This window comes from Heliangelus exortis, chromosome W, assembly GCF_036169615.1.
Source record: "Heliangelus exortis chromosome W, bHelExo1.hap1, whole genome shotgun sequence".
NCBI classification, from domain to species: domain Eukaryota; kingdom Metazoa; phylum Chordata; class Aves; order Apodiformes; family Trochilidae; genus Heliangelus; species Heliangelus exortis.
Window position 1 is genome coordinate 1,742,178 of NC_092453.1, and position 25,139 is coordinate 1,767,316.

Here is a 25,139-nt window from a genome sequence, read left to right on the forward strand (position 1 = left end):
GATGCCATGGTAAAAAATGGATCAGAATTCTACATCCTCTAGAACTTTATGGGCTATGATCTGTCCTGTGACCAATTATCTTGTGTATTGTCACTGTTCATGTTTTGTTTCATATCAGCAGATGGGGTTGTAGACTGTGTTGCAAAGCATTTTTCCAGTCATGGTCAAGCCATTCCCAGACCCGAGTTGGGGCCACTAGATATAAGTGGATTCTGGTTGTAATCTCTTTTGCAGTCTTTCTTGTAGCAATAGGGAAGATGCTGTAGTAATCACTTCCCAGATGCCTGAGCAACTGCTACTTGATAGAGGTGATTCTATAGTACACATCTCATGATGCACCAGCTTTCAACCTCTATGTAACTTATACCCTTAAGGTGTTGGAACACCAAACTCACCTAGTTTATTATATAACTAACAAACTGCCAAAATAACATCCTAGCCTATAACTCCATGTCAAGTGATCATTTGAGAGAATCAAGGGGTGGAAGTGACACCCTGCCTCCTGACACCCTGCCCCTTGAAAAATAATGGCAGCTTAGACAGACTGCCAGTACTCTGCCCCCTGACTTGTGTTGTTGCAACTCTTTTTTCCACATTCAAAAGGCATTTGCACAATTGGCTGTTTTTGCCAGATGACTCAGATACCAAATGTCATTGGCAGTACACCAGAGCCATGGCATCACTTATGATCCTGTGTTTGCTATTGGTGATTGGATGAATCACTATATGGGGGAACTGTTGTTCATCTTTCTTACTTCCTCAATAGTCTTGTTTTATAACATGTTGTCAGACTCCATTACTGTCTGGACCACAACATCAAAGATTTATGTCTTACAAAACAAAAGAAAAACATTCTGATAATAGTAAAGTTTTAAAAAAAACCCAAAAATAGAATACAAAAGTAAATTACAAGATGTATTCACTATATAAGCAACTTAAAATTTCTTCTTTGCAACTCAGGTACTTTATAAGGAGATGTCTGATGATATGAATAATGTAATGAGATTTCTTTCTTTTATGGGAAAAGTATAAACTTAAAAGCTTTCAGAGCTTCCAGTCTTTCTTAAAAAAAAAGACAAAAAACAAAAACAAAACCTGAAGAAAGTTGAGAATACAATTATGACTGCCCAGGAACATATGTTTTACTTTGCTATGTCAACCCTTCTCTTAAACAATGAAATCAACACATATAAACAGTTATGAAGAACATTAAATGCTTTATTTCTGTCATCTAACTTTTAAAAATTAATGTAAAAAACTTGCATAGAACAGTGCTGGTGATTATCTCACGTAAGTTTGATGAATAACGGGGATAGTTTTCATGAAAGAAAAAAAATTCAAATACTAAATTTCCTCCCTACTTTGTAAATCTGTATACAAAACACTGCGTACTACCACATTTTGCCTGCTTGGTTCATACATCACCAACCATGAGTTTCTTACTTTTGCTATTCTTTGAAATAGCAATGCAGGTACAAAATAAAAGCCAATATAAAACTTACACTTTAAGTCAATGGAATGAACTTGACTACTTTAGGGTCTGTTCTAGCAAAAAACCTATGAATTTTACTTCCCACTGTCTATTTTTATGGCTCTGCTATGCAATGCTAACTATGCAAATAGCTACAATAAGAACATTTCTCTACAGTTGTCTATTCTACTATTAACACAAAATAGGTTCCACTGAAACTCCACGGAGGAGATCAGTTTGTGTCATATTATTTAAAGATTACTCTCTTAATCCCTGTAGAACTTCCCATTTCATTACATGTACTTGCATACAACTGCTAGTAGACTTCTGGAAAACAACCAGGATGGGACAAGCCAAACTGCTTTGAAAATGTCTTAACTAAAAACTTTAAGTTTTGCTGTTTAGCATGGAGTATTCAATCTATGATTATAATTTATTGGTCCAACAAATGTAATATATAAATAATTATGTAAAAAAGCACACATTTCTACTGAAGCTCTCTACAAACTTGTGCTTTAATCAAATTTTAAATTTAAAATTAATTTAAAATTAATTTTAGTGAAATTATTTTTTCTTAAAAACTGCTGATTTTACGCTGATGCTTGCTTACCTCATTGTCTGACTCCACAAGCACTTGATCATATTCACTGAGAGCTACTAGGAACATGATAGATGTGACATTTTCAAAGCAATGTATCCATTTTCTTCTTTCTGATCGTTGGCCTCCTACATCCACCATTCTGCAAAATTAAGAATGACCACATCAAAATCCACCAATATCTTAGCAGATAAATATACAATCACATATGGAACACTCAATTCAAGAATTTCATTGGAAACACAATTTGGGGTTTTTTTCTTAAAAATTTTACAATTTGTATTGAAGACTAATGCAATGTGTTGTTACTAAACAGATTATCATATTTGCTTTTTAGTCTGAAATTTGCTGTCAGAGTGTACTCCCAATTCATTATGGGTCTCAATGCAACTAGACACGTGGGTGTCTAACTTGAAATTATAATTGCACAGTTATTCTTTAAGCAATGGTATTTGGACTCAAAATGAGCTGTGGGGAAAATTATTTGTAGGAGTGATATTAAACTTAAAAAATCCCTTCTCTCTAAAAATCAAGTACAGAAGTGGTACCTTTACATTTCATACGCTATTCTTCATAACAAAACTGATATACATTTTATTGAAAAATTACTTTCTGCTTTTATATCAATATTAAATACCTTCAGACAAAGACAAGTCCGTTTGTCTCACATCCTCTTGACGTCTTTAACAACAGCTGGTAATCACAGAATCATAGAATGTCAGGTTGGAAGGGACCTCAAGGATCATCTGGTCCAACCCTTCTAATATTATTGTTTATGTGAGATGTCTCAGCACCCTGTTGAGCTGAGACTTAAAACTTTCCAAAGTGGGGGAATCCACCACTTCCCCTGGGAGACCATTCCAATATCTGACTGTCCTCAGAGTGAAAAATTTTCCTCTTGTGTTCAATTGGAAACTCACCAGGATTAACTTGTGCCCATTGCCCCCTGTCTTATCCATGTGACTCCTTGTAAACAGGGAGTCTCCATCTTCTTTGTAGCTGCCCTTTAAGTACTGGAACATTGTAATAAGGTATCCCCTCAGCCTTCTCTTCTCAAGGCTGAATAGACCAGGTTTCCTCAGCCTCTCTTCATATGGCAGGTGCTCTAGTCCTCTGATTACCCTCGTGGCTCTTCTCTGTACCCTCTTCAGCCTGTCCACATCTTTTTTGTACAGTGGGGACCAAAACTGAATGCAATACTCCAGGTGTGGTCTGACAAGTGTTGAATAGAGCAGGATGATGACTTCTTTGCCTCTGCTGGTGATACCCTTTTTGATGTAGCCCAGCATCCTGTTAGCTTTCTTTGCCACTGCAGCACACCATTCGCTCATGTTGAGCCTTTTATCCACCAAGACCCCCAGGTCCCTTTCCACAGGGGTGCTCTCTAGCCAAGTGTTCCCAGGTGCAAGACCTTGCACTTCTCTACGTTGAACTTCATGAAGTTCCTTTTAGCCCACTTCTCCAGTCTGTCTAGGTCATCCTGGAGGGTGGCTCTCCCTTCTGGGGTGTCAACCTCTCCACTCATCTTGGTGTCATCAGCAAACTTCGTCAGTGTGCTCTTAATCCCAACATCCAGGTCACTTATGAAGATGTTAAACAGCATTGGGCCCAATATGGATTCCTGGGGTACTCCACTTGTGTCCAGTTGACAGTTGGAGGAGGAACTATTTACTATCACCCTCTTGGTATGGTCTGTCAGCCAGTTCCCCACCCATTGCACAGACCACTCGTCAAGGCCATGCTGAGTCAGTTTCTCTAGGAGGAGGCTGCAGAGTATTGTATAAAAATCCTTGGAAAAGTCCAGGTAGATGTCCACCACTCATCCTGCATCATCCGAGCAGTTTACTTTGTCATAGAAGGCAATTAGGTTTGTTAGGCATGATTTGACCCTGATAAATCCATGTTGACTTTTCCCAATCACGTGTTTCAACTGACTTGTGATAGTCCCCAGGATGATTCACTCCATGACTTTCATAGGGACTGAAGTGAGGCTAATGGGTCTATAATTGCCTGGGTCCTCCTTGGAACCCTTCTTAAAGATGAGGGTGACATTAGCCTTCCTCCAGTCTTCACTGACATCTCCTGATCTCTACAACTTCTCAAAGACTGTGGAGAGCAGCTTCACAACAACATCAGCCAGTTCCTCCCAACACCCTAGATTGGATGTCATCTGGACCCATCAATTTGTACGGGTCAAGCTCCTCTAATAGTTGACACACCAACTCTTCCTTCACTGACTGGGGGTCAGTGTCTGCATCAACTTGAACTTTTGTTCCTGTGGCCTAGGACCTAACAGCACTGATAAAGACAGAAGTAAAGAAGGTGTTGAAAACCTCTGCCTTTTCAGTATTGTTGGTGACTAGTTCAACTCTCCTATTTAATAGCAAGCCAATATTATTCTTCTGTTTCTGCTTGTTGTTAATATATCTAAAGAACCCTTTCTTGAAGTTTTTGACATTTCTAGCCAAATATAGCTCAAGCTGAGCTTTTGCTTTCCTAACTGCTTCTCTGCATTGCCCTGGGTAACAGCCTTGCAATTTTCAACCTCTGGTAAATTTCCCTTTTGGTTTTGAGCAGACCCAGAAGACTGCAGTTAAGCCATGGGGGTCACTTGCTCCTCCTACTCCTTGCCTTTAGAGGGGATGAACTGGTTTTGCTTAACTAGGAGAGTGTTCTTGAAAAGCTCCTAGCACTCACTAGCTTCCCATGGGATCCCTTCCAACTGAACCCTAAGCGAGCTGAAGGTTGCTCTTCTAAAATCTAAAACCTTTGTTCTTGAAATAACCTTCATTGTGCTCAGCAGTATTCCAAACTCCACAATATTGTGTTCACTGCAGCAGTCTGTCAATAACCAAGATATCCCAGAACAGTTTTTCTTGGTTAGTGAGTAGTAAGTCCATCTGTGCCCCCATTCCTGGTTCGCACATCCAACATTTGTGTGAGGAAGCAGTCTTCTACAGATTTCCAGGAACTTGACTGATGTCAGCTGAGGTACAGTGTTGTTCTTCCAGAAAATGTCTGGGTAATTGAAGTCTCCCATAAGGACCAGGTTTTGTTGACACGAAGCTTGCCTGATCAACCCGAGTATCGCTTCATTAGTCACATCGTCTTGGTTTGGGGGTCGGTAACAGATGCCCACTGTAAGGACACCCTTGGAGAAAACCCCTCTGATTTTGACCCAAAGCATTCAATAGGGCTACCACAATAACCACAGTTGGCTTCTATACATTCAAGGTTTTCCTTAACGTGAAGTGAGATTCCTCTGCCTCTTCTCCCCTGCCTATAGCCTTCTATCATGATTCTCCAGTCATGTGAATCATCTCACCATGTTTCATTTACTCCTAGGATATAAGAACTATCTGACTGGGCATGGAGCTCCAGTGTTCCATCATAGATGAAAAAAAATTTAAATTAACATGAAGAAGCTCAAATTTCAGAAACATTGGACAATTTTCACTTTTAACCAATATCCTATATATGGTATTACTAATGTAAAAGAAAACAAAAGAAACAAAGCAAACGGGTGTTAAACTTTTTTTCTACCTGAAAATGACGCTTTGTAAGTCAAATGGATATTCAATGATCCCTGTTGTTGGGACTCGAACTCTAAGTACATCTTGCTGAGTTGGCAGATAGGCCGAATCTGCTATGCGGTCCAAGTCGTTAAGGTAACTATAGATGGGGAGAAACAACAGGAATGCAAGATGGTAATAATAATAATTAATCCCGCTGAGGAAAAAAGTAAGGAAGACTTGAGAAAAGAAATGGGATGTGGGAAAGGAAGAAGTGCAACAGAAAAAGGAGTAATATTGACATAACAGAGGGAAGAAAATATATAAGAGTGCTCCATTCTCCTTTCCTGGTCATTTTCATAGGTTCAAGTAAAAATATACAAAAGGACAGCATGATTATTATGATTTTAATAGAAATTTGTCTGGCTTTCATCTGTTGAATCACCAACAATTTAAAATTTTCAATTATTCGCTTCTGGTTAATTTAAAGACAAATAATATGATAAAATGTGTAAGAAACAGAAGAATATAATTTTAGCTGAAACTATAACATATTTCTTGATAATTACTCTGCAATGTTGTCCTGGTTTGGGCCAGGATAGAATTAATTTTCTGTCTTGTAATTTTGCTTTCAACTAAGTCTCTTCTAAATAGCTGTACTTGCTGAAATTAACAGCAAGTTTCTCAGTGTCTACTTCTAGGACCGATAATGCTCAATGTTTACAGTTATGACTAGAGAACAGTATGCAGCACCAAAGCCATTGCTCGGTTCTGAGGAATATCTTATGCTCCAGAAAGAGAAGGGGAGTAAAGAGGTGAAAACTACAACCCTCCTTTGGGGAGGAGCAGACAAGACAGGTGACCAAAACTGACCAAATGGAGTATTTAATCCCACAAGTGTCATACTCAATATAAATTTGAGGGATCATGAGGATCAAGTCCCTTCACTCTTTGCCCTTGCCTTCACCCTTCCCTTCAACCCTTCTACGCCTGTTCCTGTTTGCTTCAGCATCCTGGGAGGATTCCATCCATTCGTCTGCCTATGGTCCTGATGCATACCAGCCTGAATCTGTGTGTTCCTGCCTCCAGCTCCCAACTGCTGCCGACTCCAGGAGTCCAGCGTGGACTTTTCCAGGGCTTCCCTGCAGCCTCAGTGGTGACGTGAGCATTATTGGGGGAAAGGGGGGAGTAACGTGGTATCGGTTTTCTGTATATTTGTATATATTTAATAATTTTTCCTTTTTATCATTACTGTTTTGTTAAAGCTGTGTAGTTTAGTTTCCAACTCATAACTTTCTCTCCCTTATTCTATCTCCTTTCTTTATCAGGGAGGAGAGGGGGATTATTAGAGAGCATCTGTCATTCAGTTAATTGCCGGCCCAGCACTAAACTCTCCGCCTGAAATTCCTGCATCCAGAATGAAACTTCTGATCAAGTCAGTAAGTCTGCAGTACATGCAATATGTCCCAGACAGTTAGCAAATAATCTGACACTACAATAAAATTGCTTTTAAGGTCTTGTTAACTACAACACAAAATTCTAAGCTATTGCTTAATGGTGGTTTTCAAATATAAAGTAGCAATGCACTGGAGGTTTTAATTAACTTTCATAAGAGATGCTTCAAAAAAAAGAGGCATAATATACCAATGCGTGATAGCCTGTTTGGGTCCAAGAGTTGCACATTCCATGAATTCAGTGCACCAGGCAGCTTGCCCTCTCCTCCATGTCTGGGAAAAAGAATGGAAGTTAAGTTTTTCTGCATTTGATTTCTTCCAAGTATAAGAATGACCTAATTGTTCAGAGTTAGCTACTGGTAAAATAACCTAAGGCTGCCCTGATTTATTCCAGGGGAGGTTAGAAATGTATTCTGTGCAATTTATCAAATGATATTCTGTTGGGGGACTTCAACCTATCAGACGTCTGCTGGAAGTATAACGTAGCAGAGAGGAGAAAGGCTAGGAAGTTCCTTGAGTGTATGGAAGATAACTTGCTGAAGCAGCTGGTAAGTGAGCCTACCGGTGGAGGTGCCTCGCTAGATCTGCTATTCACAAACACAGAAAGACTGATGGGAGATGCAGTGGTCAGGGGCTGTCTTATGCTTAGCGACCATGAAACGGTAAAGTTCTCAATCCTTAGTGAAGTAAGGAGGCGGGTTAGCTAAACCTTGTTCTAGTGGGGAACTTCAACCTACCAGACATCTGCTGGAAGTATAACACAGCAGAGAAGAGAAAGGCTAGGAAGTTCCTCGAGTTTATGTAAGACAGCTTCCTGACACAGCTGGTAAGTGAGCTTACCAGAGGAGGTGCCTTGCTGGATCTACTGTCCACAAATAGGGAAGGACTGGCGGGAGATGTAGTGGTCGGAGTCCATCTTGTGCTTAGCAACCATGAAATGGTGAAGTTCTTGATATGTAGTGAAGTAAAGAGCGGGGTTAGCAAAACCTTCACCATGGATATCCAGAGGGCAGACTTCAGCCTGTTTAGGAGACTGGTCGAGAGAGTGCCTTGGGAGAGAGTCCTGAAGGACAAAGGGGTCCAGGAAGGCTGGACATTGTTCAAGAAGGAGCACGTTGTCTGTCCCCAGGTGCCATAAGACAAAATGGCAGGGAATATGAGCGGCCTGGCTGAAAAAAAGGAGAGTTACCTCCTTTAGAAGAAGGGGCAGGCATCTTGGGATGGGTACAGGGACCTAATTAGGTCATGCAGAGAAAAAATTAGGAAGGCAAAAGCCCATCTGGAGCTCAATCTAGCCACTGTCATAAGGGACAACAAAAACAGTTTTAAAAAATTCATTAACTATAAAAAGAGAGCCAGGGAGAATCTCCATCCTTTATTGGATGTGGGGAGAAACCTTGCAGCCAAGGATGAGGCTGAAATACTTAATGCTTTCATTGCCTACGTCTTCATTAGTCAGACCAGCCACCCCAAGGGTATTCAGTCCCCTGAGCTGGAAGATAATGAAGGAGAGCTGCACAAACCCCCCCAAAATCCAGGAGGAAGCAGTTAATGACCTGCTATGGCACCTGGACACTCACAAGTCTGTGGGGCCAGATGGGATCCACCTGAGAGTATTGAGGGAGCTGGCAGAGGAGCTCACCAAGCCTCTCCATCATTTATCAACAGTCTTGGTTAACAGGGGAGGTCCCAGGAGGATCCGGGGAACTGCAGGTCTATCAGTCTGACTTTGGTGCCTGGAAAAATTATGGAGAGGTTCCTATTGAGTGCGCTCACATGGCAAGTACGGGACAGCCAGGGGATCAGGCCCAGCCAGCACGGGTTCAGGAAAGGCAGGTCCTGCTTGACCAACCTGGTCTCATTCTATGACCAGGTGACCTGCATAGACATGTCTATGCTCTGCTGGGTAAAAAACTGGATGCTTGGACAGGCCCAGAGAGTTGCAGCCAATGGAATTAAATCCAGTTGGTGGCTTGTCACCAGTGGTGTTCCCCAGGGCTCAGGTTTGGGGCTCGTCTTTTTCAATATCTTTATCAGTCATCTAGATGAGGGGATTGAGTGCTTCTTCAGCAAGTATGCAGATGACACCAAATTGGGTGGGAGTGCTGATCTGTTTGAAGGTAGGAATGCTCTGCAAAGGGACCTGGACAGTCTGGATCAATGGGCTAAGGCCAGTAATACGAGGTTCAACAATGCCGCACGAAGGACGGGGAAACAGTTTGATGCAAACTAACTCCGTTTATTCGTACTCTTACACACAGTTATATACCTTGTTCTTATCTCGCATAACATATGGAATTACCTGATTGATTAGTTACAGTTAGCATGTTACTACGCGATTAGTTACATGGTAGGGAGATAACAACCTCTGTTTTACACCACTCATCTGTTTTTCAGGAGATCTTGCAAGCAAGGGAGTCTGTAGAAAGTCCCGTGCTTATCTAGCATACTTGTAAGCAAGGGGGTCTGCATCTGCAGAAAGTCCCATGCTTATCCAGCATGCCCGGGGCTAGGTTCACTCCATGGTTTGAGTGATAACCAGCCTGTCTCCATCAATTGTTCTGTGCTATCAATACATGCTGCCTTTATTCCTACATCTCCCCCCTTCTGTTGCACAAGAAAAATTTTAGAAACAGTTCTATCAAGTATTCGCTGGATACATTGAAAAAGACAAGGCAATAACAAAAGCAAAATCAGAATTACAAACCCAGTATAACAAAGAATTTTAACAAAAGATAAAAGCCATCCTGTAAGTCCCATATCATGAAGCCAGGTTGTGAAAGCATCACCGAGGGGGTTTATTTGTTGCTGAATCTTCTGTGTGTGATGCTTCAACTGCATGATGCTTGCGTGGATGCTGTCACTATGATCAGAGAGATTCATACAGCACATGCCTTCAAACTCCTGACAGCCATGACCCTGGGCTAACAATAAAAAATCTATAGCAGCGCGATTTTGCAATAAAGCGTGTCGCAAACTATTTTGATCCACTAAAAGATTATCTAAAATTTCAGTAGTAATATTTGCTTGCTTTTCAGCCCAGCATGCTAATCTAGCGAGGTTAGTAAGCGCGTTTCCTGCGGCAGCACCAGGAATAAAAAGAGCTAAAGCAGTTCTAGCAGCTACATTTAAAAGCTTAACATTATCATCACACTGTGGTGTGAGGCCAAGACTTCTTGCGTTACGAGCATGATATATAGGGTTAACTATCTGCCTTAATTCAGCATAGCGAGGAGCAAAAAGGGTTAATGAGCCTAGATAGCAAGGTCCACCTACCGCATTACGTGGAATGCCTTGCCAGGCCCTATCACCGCAGATCAAAAACACTGTGGGGGGCAAAGCCTTAGCAGTTTTTCTAACCCAAATAAGTTTAATGTTAGCTTTTGGATTATGTGTATTCCCTATCACCGGCATTGGCTTGGACCCATTGTACCCACAATATCCTGATCCCAGTCTATAATCTCCAGATGTAGGACTGATGTCCGGCCAGGTATCAGGGTATGCTCTAGCAGCATACTTAGGACCAAAGACTATACAAGTAGGTGTCCAGTTTCCTGATACATTGCCGACTGCCTGGGACCCCAATAGATTTAATTCTTGTGGATCCCAGGGAAGTGACTTTGTCAGCCCCAAAATCAGTTCTGCTGAACAATTTCCAAGTGAAGGGCTTGCTTCGCAAGATCCAGTTGAAAAGTCAGCAAACAGAGAAACATTAAAACCTGAGAGACCTAATATGCATAATAAAGAAGGCGTGTTGCCGTTTGTTGATAAGATCAATCAGTGCTCTGAGCAGATTATACAGTTGCAAGTTGGAAATTTCTCTGAGCACTGAAGCTTCTGCTCGGTGAACAATACCTGCTACATAAGCCGAGTCTGTAATAATATTGAAAGGCTGGTTATTGAAAAGAGAAAAAGCTCTAGTCACAGCTGCTAATTCAACAAGCTGAGGAGAACCTGGGTGGAAGGTGATATCAGATTGCCAATCCTTGGTTTCAGGGTCTCTCCATACAACTACAGCTTTATGAGAGGCACCTGAACCATCTGTAAACACAGTAACTGCTTGTAAAGGAACTTCACTTCTCTTTGGAACTTCTGCAAGAGAAAAGGACAAGCGAAAGAGTTTATGCGGAGGAAAATGATTTGAAAATTGTCCCGTGAAGTCCTGTACGGCAATCTGAAAAGGAAGTGAATTCTGTAGGAGAAAAGAAAGATACAATTCAGTAACAGGCATATAAATTGTAGAGAAAGATTTGCCGGAAAGAGTTAACAGTCGCTCTCTGGCTTTCATAATGATTTGAGAAAACATCTCTGGCCGCTGTAAAATAGTTTTAGAGGATTGATTAGGCAGGAAAATCCACTCTAGAATCAACAATGGATCTGTAAGCGTGGTGTCCCACTGAAAAATCATGCCACAATATTTTACACCATCCTCTAAAATTATTAATTGAAAGAATAAATTAGGGTCCCACCGAGAAGCTTGCCTCTGTTCGATGGCTCTGCAAACTCTTTGTAATGCTGATTCCGCAGAGGGTGTTAAGTGTCTAGGAGCCAGTAAATCTGCGTCTCCTTTAAGAAGATCAAATAAAGGACCCAATTCAGAATTTGAAATACCCAGAAGGGGTCGCAACCAATTAATAGATCCCAAAAGTTTTTGAGCATCGTGCAGTGTGGCTATCTGAGTATTAATCGATAGCATTTGCGGAATTATGGAATGATTGGTAATTTTCCACCCTAGATAATTCCAGGGGGCCTGTTTTTGAATTTTTTCTGGTGAAACTTTCAAACCTGCCTGATCGATGGCAGTTAACACAGATTCTATTGCTTTTTGTAACTCACCCTCAGCGGCAGCAGCAATTAACAGGTCATCCATATAATGATACAATATTACAGTTGGAAATTCAAGACGTACTGGGGCCAATATTTTGGCCACATACCACTGGCAAATTGTGGGGCTATTTTTCATGCCCTGAGGTAAGACCGTCCAATGGTAGCGTTTGAGAGGTGCTCCCATGTTAATGCTAGGCACAGAAAAGGCAAATTTAGGTGCATCATCAGGATGTAAAGGAATATCAAAAAAGCAATCTTTTAAATCAATAACAATCAAATTCCATTCCCGCGGGATCATTGTTGGTGAGGGGAGACCTGGTTGTAACGCTCCCATTGGCTCCATAACATCATTAACTTTTCGTAAATCATGCAATAATCTCCAACCACCTGATTTTTTCTTAATTACAAAAATAGGAGTATTCCACGGACTGAAAGTTGGGACTATATGTCCCTTTTTTAATTGAATTTGTAGCAATTGTTCTAGGGCGTTAAGTTTTTCTTCTGATAAGGGCCACTGGTTCACCCACACTGGATCCTGTGTTTTCCAGGTTAATTGTGGGATTTCACGCCCCTCTACAGTGACCCTTGTTAAAAACCCGTTTCCAAATGCAATCCCCATTGTGACAAAACATCCCTTCCCCACAGATTCAATGGCACTGGCAATACAAAAGGTCTAATACTAGCTACCCTGTTCTCTGGACCAATGATTTGAATAATATCTTCACTCTGATAACTGTTACCAATTCCCCCTATTCCTGCTAGTGGCTGTGCAGTGCGAATTAATTTCCACTGGCTCGGCCACTTAGCTTGGGAGATTACGGTAACATCGGCGCCTGTGTCAATAAGACCTGTTAACACAACTTGTTGACACCCGTTTTTAAGTTTACATTGTTTCAATGGTCTGTCCTTTGAGATCGCATGTGTCCAGTATATTTGCGGGCAGCCTGTAGATCCGAAAGCACCCTGCCGCGTGGCATCGCGTATGGATCGTGATCATCAGGAAACAGATCTGGCTCTCCCCCCGGATCGAAAGGATCGGACTCGGACGGATCGTCGCTTGGCAAATCCGGGCTGGTTACTTTGGCTACAGTTCTGACAGGGGGAGTGTCTTTCTGCGCTCTTCCCTCTGGTAGCGGAGGGGCGCTGGGAACTGCAGAAGCGGCAGAAGGAGTATCTGCTCGTCTCGATTCCCGCGCTTTAACCCCTTCAAATACTGTTCGCCAGGAAAAAAGGAGTTTGATCGCTTCCTGATCCTCTCGCGTGCTCAGGTCCCATAAACGGACCCCTGCTTTATCCCACAGTTCAGATTTAAATATAGTAACAGCAGTAACATCTGGGAATTTATCACGAACCCATTTTAACATGAGCTTAAGTTCATGATCCGAGATTTCTTTCTGTTGCTTAAGCAACAGTTCTCTCATAAGTCTATAAACGTCCTTTTCTTCATGGGAACTCTGACTACCCATATCAACGTTTCTCCGATCTCACCTGCCAATCGCGAGGAGGTGCAAAATGGGGTGGCCACCCACTTCCAGGCTTCCTTTCAGCCTATTCGACGTTATCGGAGACTGCAGCTGGATGCTTCTTTCAGCAACTTCTACCCGGCGTTACGTCGAGTTCCCCGGCGTCACGCCCAGCATCACGTCGGGGTCACCATTTGCCGCACGAAGGACGGGGAAACAGTTTGATGCAAACTAACTCCGTTTATTCGTACTCTTACACACAGTTATATACCTTGTTCTTATCTCGCATAACATATGGAATTACCTGATTGATTAGTTACAGTTAGCATGTTACTACGCGATTAGTTACATGGTAGGGAGATAACAACCTCTGTTTTACACCACTCATCTGTTTTTCAGGAGATCTTGCAAGCAAGGGAGTCTGTAGAAAGTCCCGTGCTTATCTAGCATACTTGTAAGCAAGGGGGTCTGCATCTGCAGAAAGTCCCATGCTTATCCAGCATGCCCGGGGCTAGGTTCACTCCATGGTTTGAGTGATAACCAGCCTGTCTCCATCAATTGTTCTGTGCTATCAATACATGCTGCCTTTATTCCTACATCTCCCCCCTTCTGTTGCACAAGAAAAATTTTAGAAACAGTTCTATCAAGTATTCGCTGGATACATTGAAAAAGACAAGGCAATAACAAAAGCAAAATCAGAATTACAAACCCAGTATAACAAAGAATTTTAACAAAAGATAAAAGCCATCCTGTAAGTCCCATATCATGAAGCCAGGTTGTGAAAGCATCACCGAGGGGGTTTATTTGTTGCTGAATCTTCTGTGTGTGATGCTTCAACTGCATGATGCTTGCGTGGATGCTGTCACTATGATCAGAGAGATTCATACAGCACATGCCTTCAAACTCCTGACAGCCATGACCCTGGGCTAACAATAAAAAATCTATAGCAGCGCGATTTTGCAATAAAGCGTGTCGCAAACTATTTTGATCCACTAAAAGATTATCTAAAATTTCAGTAGTAATATTTGCTTGCTTTTCAGCCCAGCATGCTAATCTAGCGAGGTTAGTAAGCGCGTTTCCTGCGGCAGCACCAGGAATAAAAAGAGCTAAAGCAGTTCTAGCAGCTACATTTAAAAGCTTAACATTATCATCACACTGTGGTGTGAGGCCAAGACTTCTTGCGTTACGAGCATGATATATAGGGTTAACTATCTGCCTTAATTCAGCATAGCGAGGAGCAAAAAGGGTTAATGAGCCTAGATAGCAAGGTCCACCTACCGCATTACGTGGAATGCCTTGCCAGGCCCTATCACCGCAGATCAAAAACACTGTGGGGGGCAAAGCCTTAGCAGTTTTTCTAACCCAAATAAGTTTAATGTTAGCTTTTGGATTATGTGTATTCCCTATCACCGGCATTGGCTTGGACCCATTGTACCCACAATATCCTGATCCCAGTCTATAATCTCCAGATGTAGGACTGATGTCCGGCCAGGTATCAGGGTATGCTCTAGCAGCATACTTAGGACCAAAGACTATACAAGTAGGTGTCCAGTTTCCTGATACATTGCCGACTGCCTGGGACCCCAATAGATTTAATTCTTGTGGATCCCAGGGAAGTGACTTTGTCAGCCCCAAAATCAGTTCTGCTGAACAATTTCCAAGTGAAGGGCTTGCTTCGCAAGATCCAGTTGAAAAGTCAGCAAACAGAGAAACATTAAAACCTGAGAGACCTAATATGCATAATAAAGAAGGCGTGTTGCCGTTTGTTGATAAGATCAATCAGTGCTCTGAGCAGATTATACAGTTGCAAGTTGGAAATTTCTCTGAGCACTGAAGCTTCTGCTCGGTGAACAATACCTGCTACATAAGCCGAGTCTGTAATAATATTGAAAGGCTGGTTATTGAAAAGAGAAAAAGCTCTAGTCACAGCTGCTAATTCAACAAGCTGAGGAGAACCTGGGTGGAAGGTGATATCAGATTGCCAATCCTTGGTTTCAGGGTCTCTCCATACAACTACAGCTTTATGAGAGGCACCTGAACCATCTGTAAACACAGTAACTGCTTGTAAAGGAACTTCACTTCTCTTTGGAACTTCTGCAAGAGAAAAGGACAAGCGAAAGAGTTTATGCGGAGGAAAATGATTTGAAAATTGTCCCGTGAAGTCCTGTACGGCAATCTGAAAAGGAAGTGAATTCTGTAGGAGAAAAGAAAGATACAATTCAGTAACAGGCATATAAATTGTAGAGAAAGATTTGCCGGAAAGAGTTAACAGTCGCTCTCTGGCTTTCATAATGATTTGAGAAAACATCTCTGGCCGCTGTAAAATAGTTTTAGAGGATTGATTAGGCAGGAAAATCCACTCTAGAATCAACAATGGATCTGTAAGCGTGGTGTCCCACTGAAAAATCATGCCACAATATTTTACACCATCCTCTAAAATTATTAATTGAAAGAATAAATTAGGGTCCCACCGAGAAGCTTGCCTCTGTTCGATGGCTCTGCAAACTCTTTGTAATGCTGATTCCGCAGAGGGTGTTAAGTGTCTAGGAGCCAGTAAATCTGCGTCTCCTTTAAGAAGATCAAATAAAGGACCCAATTCAGAATTTGAAATACCCAGAAGGGGTCGCAACCAATTAATAGATCCCAAAAGTTTTTGAGCATCGTGCAGTGTGGCTATCTGAGTATTAATCGATAGCATTTGCGGAATTATGGAATGATTGGTAATTTTCCACCCTAGATAATTCCAGGGGGCCTGTTTTTGAATTTTTTCTGGTGAAACTTTCAAACCTGCCTGATCGATGGCAGTTAACACAGATTCTATTGCTTTTTGTAACTCACCCTCAGCGGCAGCAGCAATTAACAGGTCATCCATATAATGATACAATATTACAGTTGGAAATTCAAGACGTACTGGGGCCAATATTTTGGCCACATACCACTGGCAAATTGTGGGGCTATTTTTCATGCCCTGAGGTAAGACCGTCCAATGGTAGCGTTTGAGAGGTGCTCCCATGTTAATGCTAGGCACAGAAAAGGCAAATTTAGGTGCATCATCAGGATGTAAAGGAATATCAAAAAAGCAATCTTTTAAATCAATAACAATCAAATTCCATTCCCGCGGGATCATTGTTGGTGAGGGGAGACCTGGTTGTAACGCTCCCATTGGCTCCATAACATCATTAACTTTTCGTAAATCATGCAATAATCTCCAACCACCTGATTTTTTCTTAATTACAAAAATAGGAGTATTCCACGGACTGAAAGTTGGGACTATATGTCCCTTTTTTAATTGAATTTGTAGCAATTGTTCTAGGGCGTTAAGTTTTTCTTCTGATAAGGGCCACTGGTTCACCCACACTGGATCCTGTGTTTTCCAGGTTAATTGTGGGATTTCACGCCCCTCTACAGTGACCCTTGTTAAAAACCCGTTTCCAAATGCAATCCCCATTGTGACAAAACATCCCTTCCCCACAGATTCAATGGCACTGGCAATACAAAAGGTCTAATACTAGCTACCCTGTTCTCTGGACCAATGATTTGAATAATATCTTCACTCTGATAACTGTTACCAATTCCCCCTATTCCTGCTAGTGGCTGTGCAGTGCGAATTAATTTCCACTGGCTCGGCCACTTAGCTTGGGAGATTACGGTAACATCGGCGCCTGTGTCAATAAGACCTGTTAACACAACTTGTTGACACCCGTTTTTAAGTTTACATTGTTTCAATGGTCTGTCCTTTGAGATCGCATGTGTCCAGTATATTTGCGGGCAGCCTGTAGATCCGAAAGCACCCTGCCGCGTGGCATCGCGTATGGATCGTGATCATCAGGAAACAGATCTGGCTCTCCCCCCGGATCGAAAGGATCGGACTCGGACGGATCGTCGCTTGGCAAATCCGGGCTGGTTACTTTGGCTACAGTTCTGACAGGGGGAGTGTCTTTCTGCGCTCTTCCCTCTGGTAGCGGAGGGGCGCTGGGAACTGCAGAAGCGGCAGAAGGAGTATCTGCTCGTCTCGATTCCCGCGCTTTAACCCCTTCAAATACTGTTCGCCAGGAAAAAAGGAGTTTGATCGCTTCCTGATCCTCTCGCGTGCTCAGGTCCCATAAACGGACCCCTGCTTTATCCCACAGTTCAGATTTAAATATAGTAACAGCAGTAACATCTGGGAATTTATCACGAACCCATTTTAACATGAGCTTAAGTTCATGATCCGAGATTTCTTTCTGTTGCTTAAGCAACAGTTCTCTCATAAGTCTATAAACGTCCTTTTCTTCATGGGAACTCTGACTACCCATATCAACGTTTCTCCGATCTCACCTGCCAATCGCGAGGAGGTGCAAAATGGGGTGGCCACCCACTTCCAGGCTTCCTTTCAGCCTATTCGACGTTATCGGAGACTGCAGCTGGATGCTTCTTTCAGCAACTTCTACCCGGCGTTACGTCGAGTTCCCCGGCGTCACGCCCAGCATCACGTCGGGGTCACCATTTGCCGCACGAAGGACGGGGAAACAGTTTGATGCAAACTAACTCCGTTTATTCGTACTCTTACACACAGTTATATACCTTGTTCTTATCTCGCATAACATATGGAATTACCTGATTGATTAGTTACAGTTAGCATGTTACTACGCGATTAGTTACATGGTAGGGAGATAACAACCTCTGTTTTACACCACTCATCTGTTTTTCAGGAGATCTTGCAAGCAAGGGAGTCTGTAGAAAGTCCCGTGCTTATCTAGCATACTTGTAAGCAAGGGGGTCTGCATCTGCAGAAAGTCCCGTGCTTATCCAGTATGCCCGGGGCTAGGTTCACTCCATGGTTTGAGTGATAACCAGCCTGTCTCCATCAATTGTTCTGTGCTATCAATACATGCTGCCTTTATTCCTACACAACAAGACCAAGTACTTTGGTCACAACAGCCCCATGCAATGCTACAGGCTTGGGGAAGAATGGCTGGAAAGCTGCCAGGAAGAAAAGGACCTGGGGGTGCTGGTCAACAGTCAGCTGAATATGAGCCAGCAGTGTGCCCAGGTGGCCAAGAAGGCAAACAGCATCCTGGCTTCTATCAGGAAAAGCGTGGCTAGTAGAAGGGAAGTGATCTTGCCCCTGTACTCAGCACTGGCGAGAACGCATCTCGAGTACTGAGTTCTGTTGCAAGATGAACCTCTCTTAGGGTACGATGCTCTAAGGTCCAACCAGGTGTTCCAGCAGAAACTCACGAATAGTGCTGCGAGTCTATTGCCCTCAGGGTTGAGTAGCCTGCATCAGTGCTATTGCCACAAAAACAGCTAACCTCTCTGCTGGCTTGCTCAAGAGTGAGCTGAGCCTGTGCTTCAAGCCTCACCTTTTATTGGCCCCCCAGTCCTGCTCATGCGCAGTAGGGGCCCGCCCTAATCAGGCACAGGTGGGCTTAACACAAGCTCATGCCCACTACCTGGCAATTAGTGGCACCTGGTTGCCTCATTTCACTACAGAGTTCAGTTCTGGGCCCCTCACTACAAGAAAGACTGGAACAAGAAAGTTGCTGGAACAAGTTCAGAGAAGGGCAACCAAGCTGGTGAAGGGTCTGGAAAACAAGTCCTAAGAGGAGAGGCTGAGGGAATTGGGAATGTTTAGTTTGGAGAAGAGGAGGCTGAGAGGAGACCTTATTGCTCTCTACAACTACCTGAAAGGAGGTTGTATGGAGGTGGGTGCTGGCCTCTGCTCTCAAGTGAACAATGATAAGACTAGAAGAAATGGCCTGAAGTTGTACCAGGGGAGGTTTAGACTAGATATTAGGAAGAATTTCTTTACTGACAGAGTAGTTATGTGTTAGAATGGACTGCCCAGGGAAGTGGTTTGAGTCACCATCCCTGGAGGTATTTAAACACCGTGTAGATGAGGCACTTCAGGACATGCTCTAGTGGGCATGGTGATACAGATATTGATAAAGATTGTTTTATTTTATTGGGGGGGGGGGGGGGGGGGGGCAGTGTGTTGACAGTTGGACGTGGTGATCTTAGAGGTCTTTTCCCACTGTGAAAATTCTGTGATTTTGTGATTCTCTGATTCTGTGATATCATTAAGCTCTAAATGTATTATTTTCTTCATAGTTATTATTCAAGTTGTACTTCTTAAAATAAATCCACTCAAGAAATAATAGACTACTCTAGATACTCTGAATAATTTGTTATACAATAATGGAAGTGTTTATGAACAATGACAGAAACAAAGCAATTTGAGTTATACTTTACAGCAAAACCACAAATAATTAATTTGTTAACTCTGGGGGGAAGCCAAAAATAGTATCAAATTTTCCTCATTATTAATTAATTAAAATTATGTTTTTATTAATGAAATATTAGGCTGATAGTTCATGTTGAATGTGAGAATATTACACATATTCAGAAAGATGTACTGAAACATGTATCTTGGAAAAAATTTCATATTCAGAAGTTACTACTCTGAAAATTATTTCTCAGAACCCTGACTAGGTTCTGCCAATAGGAAAAAGGGATTGAAATCTGAGCACTTCATCTGCCCTTAGATCTTTTAAATAAAAAGCATAATAGATAAGCTGATTATCAATTTGCTGTGGTGGGGGGTAGGCAATCCATAACAAATCCAGAACTGTCACAACAGGAAATCTAAAGAGACATTGAAACACTAATTAGTCTCTTTTACTCTCCCAACCCACCGAAAATTTTGATGGATTTGGTTTGTGACTTTATTTTGGAAAAAAGAGAGGGGTACAAAGTGGATCGTTATATGCTATAGTGGTACTCATGAAAGCAGGAGAGCTTTAAGAGAATAAATTTGTAGGCGACCCATTCATACAATTGATTGTTGCATTCCTTTGGGAAGATTCAGCTGTAGTCTCCAATATGTGAACCTGGTTACTGTATTCCTGCCTCATAAGCATAGGGGACATACTACTAAGATATGCAGTAGTGCACATTTAACTTTTTTTGAAAGATAATAATTTCAAGTGACAGTATTAAATAGTCATATCTCATTTGTGTTACTGGAAACTGTTTAGAGAGCAGATGGGGATTTTTCTGTCCTAGCACAAAACACTGATGTCATTAAGTTCCAGAAGCACTAATTTATCCTTTTAAATTACATCTTTTCTTCATCCTCATTTAGTTCTGCTCCTTCTTACACACATAGTAAAAAGAAAGTTTCTTGCTCATTTCACCAGTAGCACCTTCTAGAGGCTATACAGAATCCTTACACAACCTCATAGAGTTCTATTTCCTTCCCTAGATCTTCACTTAACAGATCAAAGGATGTAGGGATTTACATTTTTAAAAAAAAAGACAACTGGAAGGCCATTATTATTTAAACACACACTACCAGAACACACAATTTTCAAATATCGTTATTATAGCTGTTACAATAACACAGACCATTTAGAATTTCATTTATTTTTAACAGAAGAGAATAGAATATTTCCAGTTGGAAGGGACTTACAAAGATCATCTAATCCAACTGCATGGCCAATTCAGGGGTGACCAAAAGTTAAAGCACATTTTTAAGGCCATTGTCCAAATGCCTCTTAAACACTGACAGGCTTTGGGCATCAACCACCTTTCTAGGAAGCCTCTTCCAGTGTTTGACCACCCTCTCAGTAAAGAAATGTTTCCTAATGTCAAGTCTGAACCTCACCTGGTGCACCTTCAAGCCATTCCTATGCATCCTGTCAATGGATACCAGGGAGAGGAGACCAACACCTCCCTCTCCCCCTCCTCAGGAAGCTGTAGAGAGCAATGAGGTTATCCCTTCCCTTCCTACTCTCCAAACTAGAAAAGTCCAGAGCCCTTAGCTGCTCCTCGGAGTGCATGCTTTCCAGCCCTTTCACCAGCTTTGTTGCCCTCCTCGGGATGTATTCAAGGACCTTAACATTGTTCTTAAATTGTGAGGCCCAGAACTGCACATAGTACTCAAGGTGAGGCTGTACCTTTGATAACGCTTTGATAAAGGGTTTACCATAGTTTTGGTTTATCGTCGTCTATAAGGTTTTATTGTTGCAAAGAATTATATTCAAGGCTTCTTCATATCAAAATGGTTGGATCAATGAGTGGAGTGGATCAACTGGTGGTGTAAATCTTTCTCCTTGAATTCATTAAGAGAGCATAAATGTGTGTCTCTTAGTTAACCAAACCAGCATGGGAGGAGTGTATACCTGGCTCAGACCAATATAGTATTATATACTTATATACTTATTTACTTATATAGTATAAGAACCAAACAACTAAAAAAAGAATTTTGAGGAGAGAAACAGACTCTAGCTGGTTTCAATTGCATCCAATTGGCAGCCAGTCACTAGTGGTGTCCCCCAGGGATCAGTGCTGGGCCCAGTTCTGTTTAATATCTTCATTGATGATTTAGATGAGGGGATTGAGTCCACCATCAGCAAATTCGCAGATGACACTAAGTTGGGGGGGAGTGTCGATCAGCTGGAAGGCAGGACGGCTCTGCAGAGGGATCTGGACAGACTGGAGAGTTGGGCTGATTCCAATGGGACGAGGTTCAACAAGGCCAAGTGCCGGGTCCTGCACTTTGGCCACAACAACCCCATGGGGAGCTCCAGGCTGGGCACAGAGTGGCTGGAGAGCAGCCAGGCAGAAAGGGACCTGGGAGTCTCAATTGACAGGAAGCTGAACATGAGCCAGCAGTGTGCCCAGGTGGCCAAGAAGGCCAATGGCATCCTGGCCTGTATCAGGAACAGTGTGGCCAACAGGCCCAGGGAAGGGATTCTTCCCCTGTAGTCAGTGCTGGTGAGGCCACACCTTGAGTAGTGTGTCCAGTTCTGGGCCCCTCAGTTCAGGAAGGATATTGAGGTGCTGGAGCAGGTCCAGAGAAGGGCAACGAGGCTGTGAAGGGACTCCAGCACAAGTCCTATGAGGAATGGCTGAGGGAGCTGGGGTTGTTTACTCTGGAGAAGAGGAGGATCAGGGAAGACCTCATCGCTCTCTACAACTCCCTAAAAGGAGGTTGTAGCCAGGTGGGGGTTGGTCTCTTCTCCCAGGCAGCTATCAGTAAGGCAAGAGGGCATGGTCTTAAGTTTTGCCAGGGGAGGATTAGGTTGGATATTAGGAAGAAATTCTTTACAGAGAGGGTGATCAGGCATTAAAATGGGCTGCCCAGGGAGGTGGTGGATTCTCCATCCCTGGAGGTTTTCAAGAAGAGACTGGATGTGGCACTCAGTGCCATGGTCTGGTAACCACAGCAGTAGTAGATTAAGGGTTGGACTTGATGATCTCAGAGGTCCTTTCCAACCTGGATGATTCTGTGATTCTGTGATTCAACCCACATATTCCATCCTGGCACCAGAGGACCCCCAGCTTTGTGACAGTGAATCACATTGGTATTGACTCTGGCACACACAACAACTTTAAATAAAATACCAAAACATCGAACACCTTTTCAAGCTGCAACTGTGCAGGTCAAATCCTCCTACACTTGCTTCTCACTGCACCTTATTCCAAAAGTCACAATCCATCCCTAGCTGCTAGCCTTCCACCCCTTATTCTTATGGAAATGTGGGATGAAATTGGGAAGTCCCTATGGGATGAAATTAGCAAAGGGTCTAAGGAGGCTGGAAAATTAGCCACATTATGGAGGCTGAGACACATTAAAAGAAATGAAAAGTGAGAGGGCAGCAGCAGCCTCAGCCTTCGCTGCCTCAACGCCTGATCTACCAGTACCGACGAATGCTCAGAACATGGACTTGACCTCTAAACAGTTATCGACAAATGCTCAAAATATGGACTCGACCTCTAAACAGTTATTTGAGACACCTAAAGTACCCCCACCAGCACCTGCGGGGGCTATACTGATTCAAGCTCAGCCAACTGTGCCATTTGACCCTGTGGTTCTGCCGAAGAGTAAAAATGGGACCGAGATGCAAAACCAAAAGTGACCAAAAACACCGCCGCCACCAGAATCGTCAGAGGACCCAGAGGGAGATAAGCCAGAGAACGCGGGAGAGGAATCTCAGAATGCAGACCCCCCTCCTCCCGCCCGTCTGCCGCGGCTCCCGGCCGCTCTGCCGCCGCTGCCTTCCTCTCCACCTCCACTGCCTGATTTATCTTCTCAACCACCGATGACATCAATCTATCCTCCGCTTCCCCTGTCAACACTGGCAATGCCTGCTATAGAGCAACAACCAAAGGAAGAACTGGGACTCAGAGGCAAGAAACTAAGGGAACTACTGAAAAAACGGAAAGAACTGGAAACCAAGGATGAGTATACCCCTGAAAAACCCCCTAGTTTTTGCTCCGGGGAACATCCCGAACAACCCAGGGGCACTAATCCATTTTTACCTCCTGATCCATTCCCTATTCCTGCTCCTACTTCCCTTAACCCTTTAACATCCACTGCTCCACCTCTTCCAGATCCAACATGGGGAGGGGACGGTGGGAGTGTGGATCCAGTAACTAGGTGGAAGGGAATTATTCAAAATGCTATAGTTGAAGGAGAAATGGTTCCCAATATGGGTCCGATGGCTTTTCCAGTGATTATGGGACCAGGAGGAGGAGGTCAATGGGTTGCATTAGACTGGAAAATGATAAAAGAAGCCAAAGCTGCCATTACGTAGTACGGTTTGAAATTGTCATTTAATCTCTTTTGCAACATCTTTTTACTGCTCAATTGTTGACGCCATATGACACAGAAATGCTCATTAATACTCTGTTAACTCCTTCTCAACAACTGCAATTTCATCATAAATGGCAAATGCTGTGTAAAAATGCAGCTGCGATTCCTAGACAGAACACCGATGCATTATACGGAGTGCAAGCACAAATGTTACTGGGCACTGGTCCTTTTGTATGCGCAGATTTGCAGGCACGGTTTCAAACTGAAGTGTTACAACTTTCACAAGACATGGCGTATAAAGCTTTGCAAACTGTGCATGATCCTGCACAAGCAATCCCCTCTTTTACAAATATTAAACAGGGGGGAGCAGAGCCATATTCAGAATTTGTGGATCACTTATATTCAGTGATAACATCACATCCCGATTTGTCAGAAGAGATGAAAACAAAATTTTTTGATATGTCAGCATATGACAATGCTAATGAGAAAACTAAACGTGTGTTAGGACTAGTCCCAAAAGGTGCTACAGCAGCTCAATTGTTAGAAGCTTCTGAGCGAATGCTAGAAGCAGGTAAAGCTGCTTAAGAACCATCATTGCAATATGGTCCTCAATACTGATGTATATTGTGGTGCATGGTGCACTGGTGTTTCATACAGAGATAAAAAACTTGGTAATTACACTTGCAGTTTTGGTTTGGGAGATTGTACTACTTCATCTTATTTTGGGCTGATTCCACCAGATTTTAGTAACAATAGCATTTCATTTTTGAATCTTCTGGTGGGTGTTGTTAATTTTTCTCATATATTGGTGAGGAGTAAGACAAAAACCACAGTCATGAGAATGAGTATGCCTTTTCGGAGACCAAGAGTTGCTGTTCGGAGAGTGAGAGCTGCCCCTGGTACAGGGAGCACCCCCACTCCTGCCTCCGCAACCGCTTCTCACCCCCCCCTCACGCAAGGGCACAACTCAGATAAGGCTGGCCAGCATCGCCAGTGTTTCTGCTACAGCTGCAGCTGCTGTCTCTACCCCCACAGACACTGCTGCTGCTCAGAAAGTGAGCCCTGCTGCAGACACCACAGCAGAGAAAAGAAAAAAAGAAAACAAAAGGGGGGGGGGGGGGAAGAGCATATACCCTCATGACCTCATGAGAGCACTAATAAGTAAACAACACTTTCGATCAAAATGCTCAATACAACAATTGGGCCCAGAATGTAATGAAAAATTTGAAATT

The 25,139-nt window shown here is 42.8% G+C and overlaps 1 long non-coding RNA gene across 1 annotated transcript in view; it reads right to left on the reverse strand.

The window, feature by feature from the left end:
• Nucleotides 1-2,087: 2,087 nt before the first annotated feature.
• LOC139789206 (uncharacterized) overlaps nt 2,088-25,139 on the reverse strand; it is a 38,280-nt gene continuing 15,228 nt past the window's right edge. The window contains exons 2-3 of the long non-coding RNA XR_011723071.1: nt 5,613-5,741; nt 2,088-2,211 (exon numbers count right to left, since the gene is read on the reverse strand). This is a non-coding gene — a long non-coding RNA (uncharacterized lncRNA). The remainder of the gene's footprint in view (nt 2,212-5,612; nt 5,742-25,139) is intronic.